This window comes from Gekko japonicus, unplaced genomic scaffold, assembly GCF_001447785.1.
Source record: "Gekko japonicus isolate JY-2015 unplaced genomic scaffold, Gekko_japonicus_V1.1 scaffold175, whole genome shotgun sequence".
Lineage (NCBI taxonomy): Eukaryota > Metazoa > Chordata > Lepidosauria > Squamata > Gekkonidae > Gekko > Gekko japonicus.
In genome coordinates, this window is record NW_015166425.1 from 1,334,770 (window position 1) to 1,344,924 (window position 10,155).

General features: G+C 52.8%; 1 protein-coding gene across 1 annotated transcript in view; it reads right to left on the reverse strand.

Moving 5' to 3' along the window:
- S100A1 (S100 calcium binding protein A1) overlaps positions 1 to 876 on the reverse strand; it is a 23,979-nt gene extending 23,103 nt beyond the window's left edge. The window contains exon 1 of the mRNA XM_015411736.1: positions 856 to 876. The gene's annotated coding sequence lies outside the window, so the exon portion shown is untranslated. The remainder of the gene's footprint in view (positions 1 to 855) is intronic.
- Between the last annotated feature and the right edge of the window lie 9,279 nt (positions 877 to 10,155).

Sequence of the window (10,155 nt, forward strand, 5' to 3'; positions counted from 1 at the left end):
AGGAGGAGGAGGAGGAGGAGGAGGAGGAGGAGAAGAAGGAGAAGGAGAAGGAGAAGGAGGAGAAGAAGACGAGATTGGATTTATACCCCACCCTTCACTTGGAGTCTGAGAGCGGTTTCCCTTCCCCTCCCCACAACAGACACCCTGTGAGCAATGCTCCCTCTAAGCTGTGGAGTTTTGTGAACAAAAATTCTACTTTGTGAGCGACTGGCATTAAAGTTGTGCGTGAGCAATTTGGCTTCTGCAAAGATTAATTTGCTCTGGAGCCATCCCTTCCTGAGCTAAGAGAAAAATCTGTGAGCTGGAGGCTAAAAAACTGTGAGCTAGCTCACACTAATTCAGCTTAGAGGGAACACTGCCTGTGAGGTAGGTGGGGCTGAGAGAGCTCTCTCAAGAACTGCTCTTTCAATGACAGCTCTGACAGGACTACAAGTGGAGGAGTGCGGGATCACATCCGATTCTCCCAGATTAGAAGAAGAAGGATTGGATTTATACCCTGCCCTTCACTACCCAAAGGAGTCACGGAGCGGCTTACTATCTCTTTTCCCTTCCCCTCCCCACAACAGACACCATGTGAGGTAGGTGGGGCTGAGAAAGCTCTGACAGAAATGGCTGTTTTTCAAGAACAGCTGTGCCAGAACTATGGCTTACCCAAGGTCATCCAGCAGGTGCAAGTGGAGGAGTGAGGAATCAAACCCGGTTCTCCCAGATTAGAGTCCGCACACTTAACCACAACACCAAACTGGCTCCCTATTATAACTGCTTTTAAAAGAGTGGCTTTGGAAATATTTTATCGAGCGCTCAAGATGTAAAGCCTCCCAAAGAGATTACGGCTAAGCCCTCGGTCTCTCTCACCAAGTTGGCTTCTGGTCGTCTCGCTCTCCAGGGGTGCCTGCCTTCTCTGCCTGGGGTCCTGCTACTGACTTGTGGATTTCTTCCCCTTTGTGCTTCATTTTTATACCCTGCTTGCTTGGAGTCATTTTGGCGGGCTCTGCAGCTCAGGAGCAGCCAAATCAACGTAGGACTCAGCAAAAGGCACATCCGGATACTGACCAAATCAGCACTTAAGAATAGCAATCGTCAGCAAAATTCGGTTAAACGGTAGCCCGGGGCTCCTCTGGAGTACCTTTCAGTTTCTCTTCTCGAATGATTGGTGTAGACTTCAGGGGCTTCCTCTACTCCATCCCTTGCTCATAAAGAACAAACCCAGGAACAAGCCGTGCTCGACGCCCCTGTCAGCAATTCTCGCTGCCCAGCGGACACAATCCCTAACTCCACTTTCATTATTCCAGGGGTCATTTCGTAGAAAAAGAGGTGCAGGAGCTCATTAGCATAACTTATTAGCATAACTTATTTGCATAGGCCACACCCCCTGACATCACCGGAAGGCAACACCCACCGCTCAGGCTCCACTGGACTGTTTTGGATTGATAGCTATTTTGAGGGGGGGGAACGCACAGATCTGCTCTCACAGAGGAGGGAGAGCTTGTGCCTAAAGGCGGGCCGGAGGGGGTGCTGCAACTTACCTGGCTGCTTCTTGCTCCTCGTGGCCTGACTGAGGGCTGCTGGGAGCAGGGGGCGGGGCTTGCTGCATGTGCCCGCCCCCTGGGCTCCTTACTGCTGGAGCTCTGCTCCTGTGCACTCCCCCAGGAAATGACCCCTGCATTATTCCCATTTGAGCCCCTTGCACCATTCCAGATGGGTCCACACGAGGGTTGCCAGCCTCCAGGGTGGGGCCTGGGGATCTCCCGCTTTTACAACTCATCTCCAGCTGATGGAGACCAGCTCCCCTGGAAGAAGAAGAAGAAGAAGAAGAAGAAGAAGAAGAAGAAGAAGAAGAAGAAGAAGAAGACGAAGAGGAGGAGGAGGAGATTGGATTTATACCCTGCCCTTCACTACCCAAAGGAGTCTCAGAGTCGCTTACAAACTCCTTCCCCTTCCCCACAACAGACACCCTGTGAGGCAGGTGGGGCTGAGAGAGCTCTGACAGAAACGGCTCTTTTTCAAGAACAGCTCTGACAGAACTACGCCTTGCCCGAGGTCATCCAGCAGCTGCGAGTGGAGGAGTGGGGAATCAAACCCGGTTCTCCCAGATTAGAGTCCGGGCACTCCACTGCACCAAACTGGAGAAAGCCGCTGCTTTGAAGGGTGGACTATGTGGCCTTGTACCCTGCTGAGGCCCCTCCCCTCCCCAAACCCTGCCCTCTCCAGGCTCCACCCCCAAAGTCCCAAGATATTTGCTAGCCCAGACGTGGCAACCGTCGTCCATATTCCTCCACTCCTCCACAGCCCTCTCCTTCCCGGCAGTTGCCTAACTTTGCAGGATCAGGCTAGAGCAGGCAAGGCTAATTGTAATAATAATAAAGGGGGAGAAAAAGAAGATTGGGTCACTTTAATAGTGAAAAATACTTATGTTTTCAAAAAAGGAGACCCCCAAAGCATATTTTTTGGTAGGTAAAGGTAAAGGTCCCCTTGCTCGAAAGCCAGTCGAATCCGACTCTAGGGTTGCGGTGCTCATCTCAGTTTCCAAGCCGAAGAGCCAGCGCTGTCCGAAGACGTTTCCATTCATGTGGCCGGCATGACTAAACACCAAGGCGCACGGAATGCTGTTCCCTTCCTACCGAAGTGGTACCTATTTATCTACTTGCAATGTCTTGCTTTCGAACTGCTAGGTTGGCAGGAGCCGGAACTAGAGACGGGAGCTCACTCCGTCATGCGGCACCCGGGTCTCGAACTGCTGAACTACCGGTCTTCCACAGCCTGCAGTTCAGCATCTTAACCACTTGAGCCACCGCAGGTACAACCCTAGTATTAACCAGCCATTAAAAAAGAAAAAAAGGAGACAGAATGTCCAGGCACAGTTCTAGTAATATTCATAGAATGCATAGAATCCTAGAATCCCAGAGTTGGAAGGGGCCCCATAGTCCATCCAGTCCAACCCCCTGCTCAAGGCCTAGACCACCCCTGACCAGTGTTTGCCCAGCCGCTGCTTCAAGACTTCCACCGAGGGGGAGCCCCCCCCCCGGCAGCTGATTCCACTGCTGAACAACTCTTTGGGCCCTGCTGGTGGACCTCCTGATGGCGACTTGTATTTTTGGCCACTGTGTGACACAGAGGGTTGGACTGGACGGGTCACTGGCCTGATCCAACATGGCTTCTCTTATGTTCTTATGTACTGTCAAAACGTATACAAGTGGTTTGAAAAATGATATGTATAAACTGAAACATATTTTGTTTTACGTTTTTGCATTTTTGTTGGAAAATACATAAATAAATCTTTTTAAAAAAACACGTTTTCCCTCAGATCCAGCCGGCACCTTCCCGCCCTTAATTTAAACCCATTCTTGCGAGTCCTCTCCTCTGCGGCCCACAGGAACAGCTCCTTGCCTTCCTCTAAGAGTGACAGCGTTTCAAATACTTCAAGAGAGCCATCCTGTCCCCCCTCGACCTCTAGATCCCTCCATGACCCTCTCCTTCCTGGCAGCTAAACTTGCCAGCCGCCAGGTGGGGTCTCTGGGAATCAGATCTACCCACAGTTACCCTGGAGGCCATGTGTTGGAATTGCAAGTTGCTTACACTTCAGTCATTACAGAGTTAAATGGTGTTTGTTAGGAAACAGGATGTTACGTTACATCAGAGGTCATTTCAGGGGGAATCGTGGGGGATCGCAGTTCCCCCGGGTGAGGTGCAGGGGGGCGGGGCACATGACGAAGCCCCGCCCCCTGCTTCCGGCCGCCCCGCTTCCAGCCCTCATTCAGCCAGGAGGAGGCAGGAGAAGAGGGAGGGTAAATTGCTTCCTCCCCGCCTCTCCCCACCCCTGCCTGCCTGGGGCCAGGGAGGGCCTTGGCGGGGCTTCCTCGCACTCCTGCCGGCCTTGCAGGTCCACCGCCGGGCCCCTGATGTCAGGGGGTGTGACATATGCTAATAAGTTATGCTAATGAGTTCCCCTAGCTCTTTTTCTATGAAATGACCCCTGCGTTACATAATGTATTCAACGGTGGGAAAGTTTGTGGGAGTTGTTTACCCTAATGAAGTGACCTGTAACCTTTGTATTGGTCAACTAACAACTTCTTTGTAGAAATGCTTTGATCGAGCATTAATGTATTCACAAGGTTTATGGCCCTTTGTGTGAACCAAAGTGTTAGTTCTCTTTCTAGAAGCCAGGACAGGTAGAAAGATGTAGCTGTTAGCATATACTACTGAGAGTAATTGCAAGTATGTAACCTTTTTATTTTATTTCCTTTATCCAAAGTACCATACCCATGTTTTATTTCGTTTTTATAGTAAAGATATTTTTCTTTTAAGAAGTGTGGCTCTTGTGTTTGCAATACGACCAACGACCCTGAATCAGAGAATCCCAACACCGTGATCGGCCCGTAGCGAGGGATTTTTTTGTGTGAGAGGGCCTTGGGGAAGCCCAGTGCCCCTTCCTGCGTCGCTGCACCGGGGCAGCCTGACCTTCACCCTCGGCTCCCTCCCCGGGGCCAGGAGAGGTGAGGTGTGCGGTGGATGGGCTGGCCGCGAAGGCGTGGGGTGTGGGTTCACTGGAGCGCAGGAGCACAGCCGGGTGCGCCTGGCCAGGGCCAGACGAGGCTCCCGCTTGCCTCCTTGCCTTGCCTGGCTGGGCTTAGCTGCTGCTGGCTGGCTGGGTGGCAAGCATCTCTCAGCCCAGTCTCGCTGTCTTGGCGGCTTCTTGCGCCGCCCTTGTCCTCCTCGCCGACAGGCCATCGGGAGGGGGGGGAGCGGGGAGCCAAGGCTCAGGGAGGGAGGCCCATAAAAACCACTAGGGGGGGCGGGCCCTGCGGTAGCTACGGGCCTGGACACGATCATTTGCACTGGTCCCCAAAGTGGGCAATACCGCCCCCTCGGGGGCGCTGGAACGATCCAGGTGGGCTGGAAGGCTCCAGGTGCAGATCCTCAAACTGCATCTTTTTTGTCCACTTCTTGAAGGTAGATTTCCAGGCTTGTTGCATGTGCCCGTCCCCTGGGCTCTTTACTGCCGGAGCTCCGCTCCTGTGCGCTCCTGCAGGAAATGACCCCTTGGGTATGAGCTTTCATGTGCGTGCACACTTTGCCAAATGCATTGGACTGGTAGGTCAGGTTCAGACTTATAGACGGGCTGAACAGCAAATTAGCGTGTAACATGATGCAGAGGTTTTAAGGCAGGCAAAGTCGAAACTAAAAAACAAGCTAAGGTTATCAGGTCAACAGTTGTTTTGATTTATTTAAGGGGGGGCGGGAAGGACAGCAAAGTAATAAATGTGTCAAAATATGTAGTGCTTAAGACTGTCGGACTAGTATCTGGGAGAGCCGGGTTCGAAGCCTCACTCGTGCCACAGACGTTTCACCGGGTGACCTTGGGCCAGTCACACTCTCTCAGTCTAGCCTACCTCACAGGGTTGTTGTGAGGATAAAATGAAGGAGAGGGAAAGGACATATGCCGCGTTGGGACCCCACTGGGGAGGAAGGTGGGATATAAATGACTTAAACAAACAACAGTACAGTCCTGAGTAGAATCATTCCCTCCTAAGCCCTTTGACTCAGTGGACGTAGAAGGGTGTAACTCAGTTTAGGGCTGCACTGCTAGATCGCTGTTCTCGTCTGCCCTGTGGCTGAGAAAGATTTTTGCCCCAGTCACACCTGCCACCCACCCTTTAACTGAGGACTGAACTGGGGATCGTCTGCAAGCAGGGCCGGCTCCAGCTTATTTTGCCCCCTAGGCAAGGATCCCGTCTGCCCCCCCCCCCCAGTGCGCCCACCAATTTTAAAAAATAAATGCATTTTAGGAAGAATGAAAAACATAAATAATCAAGAAACTCCCAGAGTACGGGGCCAGATGCAGTTTGGTGCCCCTAAGGGACGTCCCACTCTAGGCGGCCGCCTAGTTCGCCTAGTGAGTGAGCCGGCCCTGTCTGCAAGGAAAGCGCCAAGCCCCGCAGGGCCCCTCCCTGCCCTTGCAGTCTTTTCTGATTCTTCATCTCCCTTTATGTGCAAATGGCCAAGAAAAAAAAAGAATGCGGAGCAAACCCTGAATCTTCAGAATCTTCACAGAGGAGCGCCCCGCCTGCCGTTTCACAAGCAGAGACGTCAGGCCGCCACTCCTTGCTCTGAAACACCTAATGGGAAGCCAAAGCCTTTCTTTCCCCCGGACCTTCCCTCGACTGACGCCAAGTCCCAGATGCACTGAAAGATAGAGTCGTTACTCCGTCGCGTGCTGAATTGGTGCCACTCACGTGCCGTGTGTGCAGGGGGGGGGGAAGAGGCGGGCGGGCGGGGGTTTGACCCCTGGTTAGAGTTGCTTTTCGTGTTGGTTTAGGTCTGTGGGGATACAGTCTTGCACCAGTGGGTGGGGATGTGGCTCAGAGAGGCTGCGGCTCTGTGGCAGAACCTCTGCTTTGCACGCAGAAGGTCCCAGTTTCAGCATCTTCAGGTAAAAGGATCAGGTTGTAGGCAGTGTTCCCTCTAAGCTGAGTTAGTGTGAGGTCCATCAGCGGCTATTAGCCACAAGGTATAGATAGGAACTCTTCGTCTGGGGCAAGTGATGCTCTGTACTCTTGGTGCTTAGGGGTGAGGGGAGCCACTGCTGGACCTCCTGATGGCGCCTGGTATTTTTGGCCACTGTGTGACACAGAGGGCGATTTCTCACTAGGCACTTGCGCCTGGTTTCCTCTGGAGTTTCCTGCTCCGAAGCATTTTTTTCAGTTTCACAGCAAGCCTGTCTGCCCCGCTCGTGCCGCGGGTCTTTCATTTTACATTGAAGCCTTGGGGAGTGGCTTCCTGCAATTCACCTCCTCCCACTACCGCCCCTTGGTTTCCAAACCCTCCCAAACCCCTCCCATCCGACCTCCCTCCATCCACCCCTTTCTATTTTTTTTTGCACGCATGCTCTGTTTCGTTAGATCGTTATTTCGGAACAATGGTGGTGAGGAGACACATGTGACACTTCTTCAGCAACCTGATTGGTGGTCTTTGTTCTCCAAGCCGGGAGTTTTAAAAAAAGGTCTGGGGATTCTCCATTTTGCACATCTCAGCACTGAGACTTTTCCCCAAGATGGATCGTCGGGAGAAAGCGTTAGCTGTACTCTGATCATTGCTTGAGTGTATATTGTAGCATCTATTTCATTGCCATGCAGTGTGGGTGGGCAGCATCTTTTTTATTGCTACAATAGGACGAATTGCTTGTTCACAACTTTAACGCCGTTGTTCCTCCCCCCCCCTTTGTCAACAAACCTCTTCTGCTGGTGTAATTTCCTTTCCCCCCCCTTCCTCCTCCCACCATCTGGTTTCCAGATTAACCCTTTTGAACAAAGAAAATAATCCCTGGGATATTCCTGTGATTCCCCCCCACACACACACCAACTGGAAAGCACATTTCCATCATAGAAAACTTCCATGCAGTCGCGGAGGGAAGGGGGGGCTGCTGTGAATGGATCTATTTCGTTGCTGCAATGGGATGATATAACGCAACTATTTATTTAAACAAAAAAAAAAGCCCAGTCCCGGGAAAGGGAGCGGAGGCGGCAGCCCGACTGGCTGAGCAGTCGAGCGAGAGAGCCGCGAGCCTGCAGGCAGCCCTGCCCTAGCCCCCAATGGCAGCCCAGCAGCCGCAGAGGCTTCAGCACAGAACGGGAAACGGAGCGGCGGCGGCGACCTGACTGGCCGAGCAGAGCAAGAGAGCTGCGAGCCCGCAGGCAGCCAGCCCCGACGGCCGTCCAGCATCCACAGAGGGAGGGGGGCACCGTGGAAGGCCCAGCGCTGGATCCGGGGAAGGGAGCCGCGTGGCGGCGGCGCAACTGGCCATGCCGCCGAGCAAGCGAGCCGCGAGGCCACAGGCAGCCCACCCCTGGCCCAAGCCCCAATGGTCACCAAGCAGCCTCCAGGGGAGGGGGGGTCGCCGCGGAAGATGGCTCCAGAGCAAACCAATGCAGTAGACGAATTGCTTGCTCACAACTTTAACGTCAGTTGCTCACAAAGTAAAACTTTTGTTCACAAGACTCCACAGCTGGAAAGCACATTTCACCTGGGGGCACAAGAGTGAAGCGATGCGGCGGCAAGCTGAGCGGAGGGGCCACGAGGCCATGGCCGCCCGCCCCCAGCACGAGCCCCATCGCCGGCCTCCCCCCGCAGACCGGCCGGGGAGCCACGCTGCAGCCTCCACCAAGCCCGGTCCCAGCAGATCCATTCATGCCAGGGCCCCCCCTTCCCTCCCAACGGAAGGCCGTTGGGGCTCTCTCGCTCGGCCAGTCGAGCCTCCGCCGCCGCCGCCCCGTTTCCTGCTGTTCTGTGCTGAGGACTTCTCGGCGCCCCCCTTCTCGCGGCTGCTGGGCGGCAGAGAACCGGAGCGGCGGCGGCCCGACTGGCCGATCGGCCGAGTGAGAGAGCCACGAGGCCGCAGGCAGCCTGCCCCTGATCCCGCTGCCCTTAATTTCGTTCCTGCAATGTGCTGAACTAACGAACTAACGACACCAATCTTTTAAACAAAAAAAAAAAAGAGGAGGTGGGCTAATGGGCGTGGAAAAAGTGGGGAGGGGGGAGGGGGGAGGGCACAATCACCGCGAAGCAAACGGAAAATCCTGGGATTTGAGGATTTCAACTGCTGCGGAGCAAATGGGGGAAGCACCGGGCCAAAAGGAAGCATCGAAACAAATGGTGTGAAACCGACGAGATGCTCCGGAGGAAAGAGAGGGCTCACCGCGCTTCACAGCGGGCCAAAGTCCCATGCGAAATCGCCCAGAGTATTGAACTCGATGGGCCATTGACCCTGATCCAACATTGGCTTCTCTTATGTTCTCTTATGAATGAATGAATAAATAAATAAGTACATTCATGTAGCAGCCAAATCACTCGCTCACAACTTTAACGCCAGCAGCTCACAGAGCGGAATTTTTGCTCACGCGACTCCACAGCTTAGAGCAGTGGTGGTGAACCTATGGCACGGGTGCCGGAGGTGGCACTCAGATCCCTCTCTGTGGGCACGCGTGCCATCGCCCCAGCCAGGCCCAGACCATCATTAAAGTGTCAAACTCTCTGCCAAATAATTTTAAGTCAATGAAAGCATTTGGGATTGCTTTCCTTACTTTGTTTGGATCATCTTAAGTTAATGAATGGGTTGTTTTTTCTAAAGTAAAACCTCAGCATTCAGGTTAAATGGCCGTGTTGGCACTTCGCGATAAATAAGTGGGTTTTGGGTCGCAGTTTGGGCACTCGGCCTCTAAAAGTTTCGCCATCACTGGCTCAGAGGGAGCGCTGCTGGCCACCCTCCCCGTTTCTCACATGATTTCTGTCCACGGGGTTGCCATGATCCAACCTAATGAAGAATTCTGGGGGACCAAAACTTGTGGTATCCTGCCGGAGCCCTAATCTTGGCGGCCAAGGCTAGCCCCATCTTGCCAGATCTCAGAAGCAACAATAGATAGAGGGGGTAGCAGTATGACAACAATAATTACAATAGAATTACTGCAAACCATGCAAACATTATAGAATCCAATATAACATGCAGTCACAATGTAATGTCCATAGTTTTAATCTCTTTTTTCAACAGTGAAGACGTCATCCGATGAAGGGTGAGGACTGGTCACTGGTCAGCCCGGATTTGATATATTGGCTAAGAGCTACTGATGTGAGCTACTTTGAAGTACTTAGGAACTAGAGAGAGTCCAATTTGGAAGCCTTGTGATTATGCGTATGCAGAGCTGAGATCTTATGTGTGAAAAAGAATACTCGAAACGAGTGGTAACTCCGGGGAAGTTCGTCCATTCTTTCTTCGTTGACGTCTTCACTCTTCATTGGGTGACGTCTTCACTGTTGAAAAAAGAGATTAAAACTATGGACAGATTACATTGTGACTGCATGTTATATTGGATTCTATAATGTTTGCGCGGTTTGCAGTCATTCTATTGTAAGATCTCAGAAGCTAAGCATGGTCAGGCCTGGTTCATACTTGAAAGGAAGACCCAAGGAAGCCCAGGGTTGCTACGCAGAGGCAGGCAAGGGCAAACCATCTCTGGTCATTTCTTGCCTTGACCCGGATGGCCCAGGTTACCCCCATTTTGCCAGATCTCAGAAGTTAAGCAGGGTCAGCCCTGGTTGGTCCTTGGATGGGAGACCGCTAAGGAAGTCCAGGGTTACTGTGCAGGGGCAGGCAATGGCAAACCA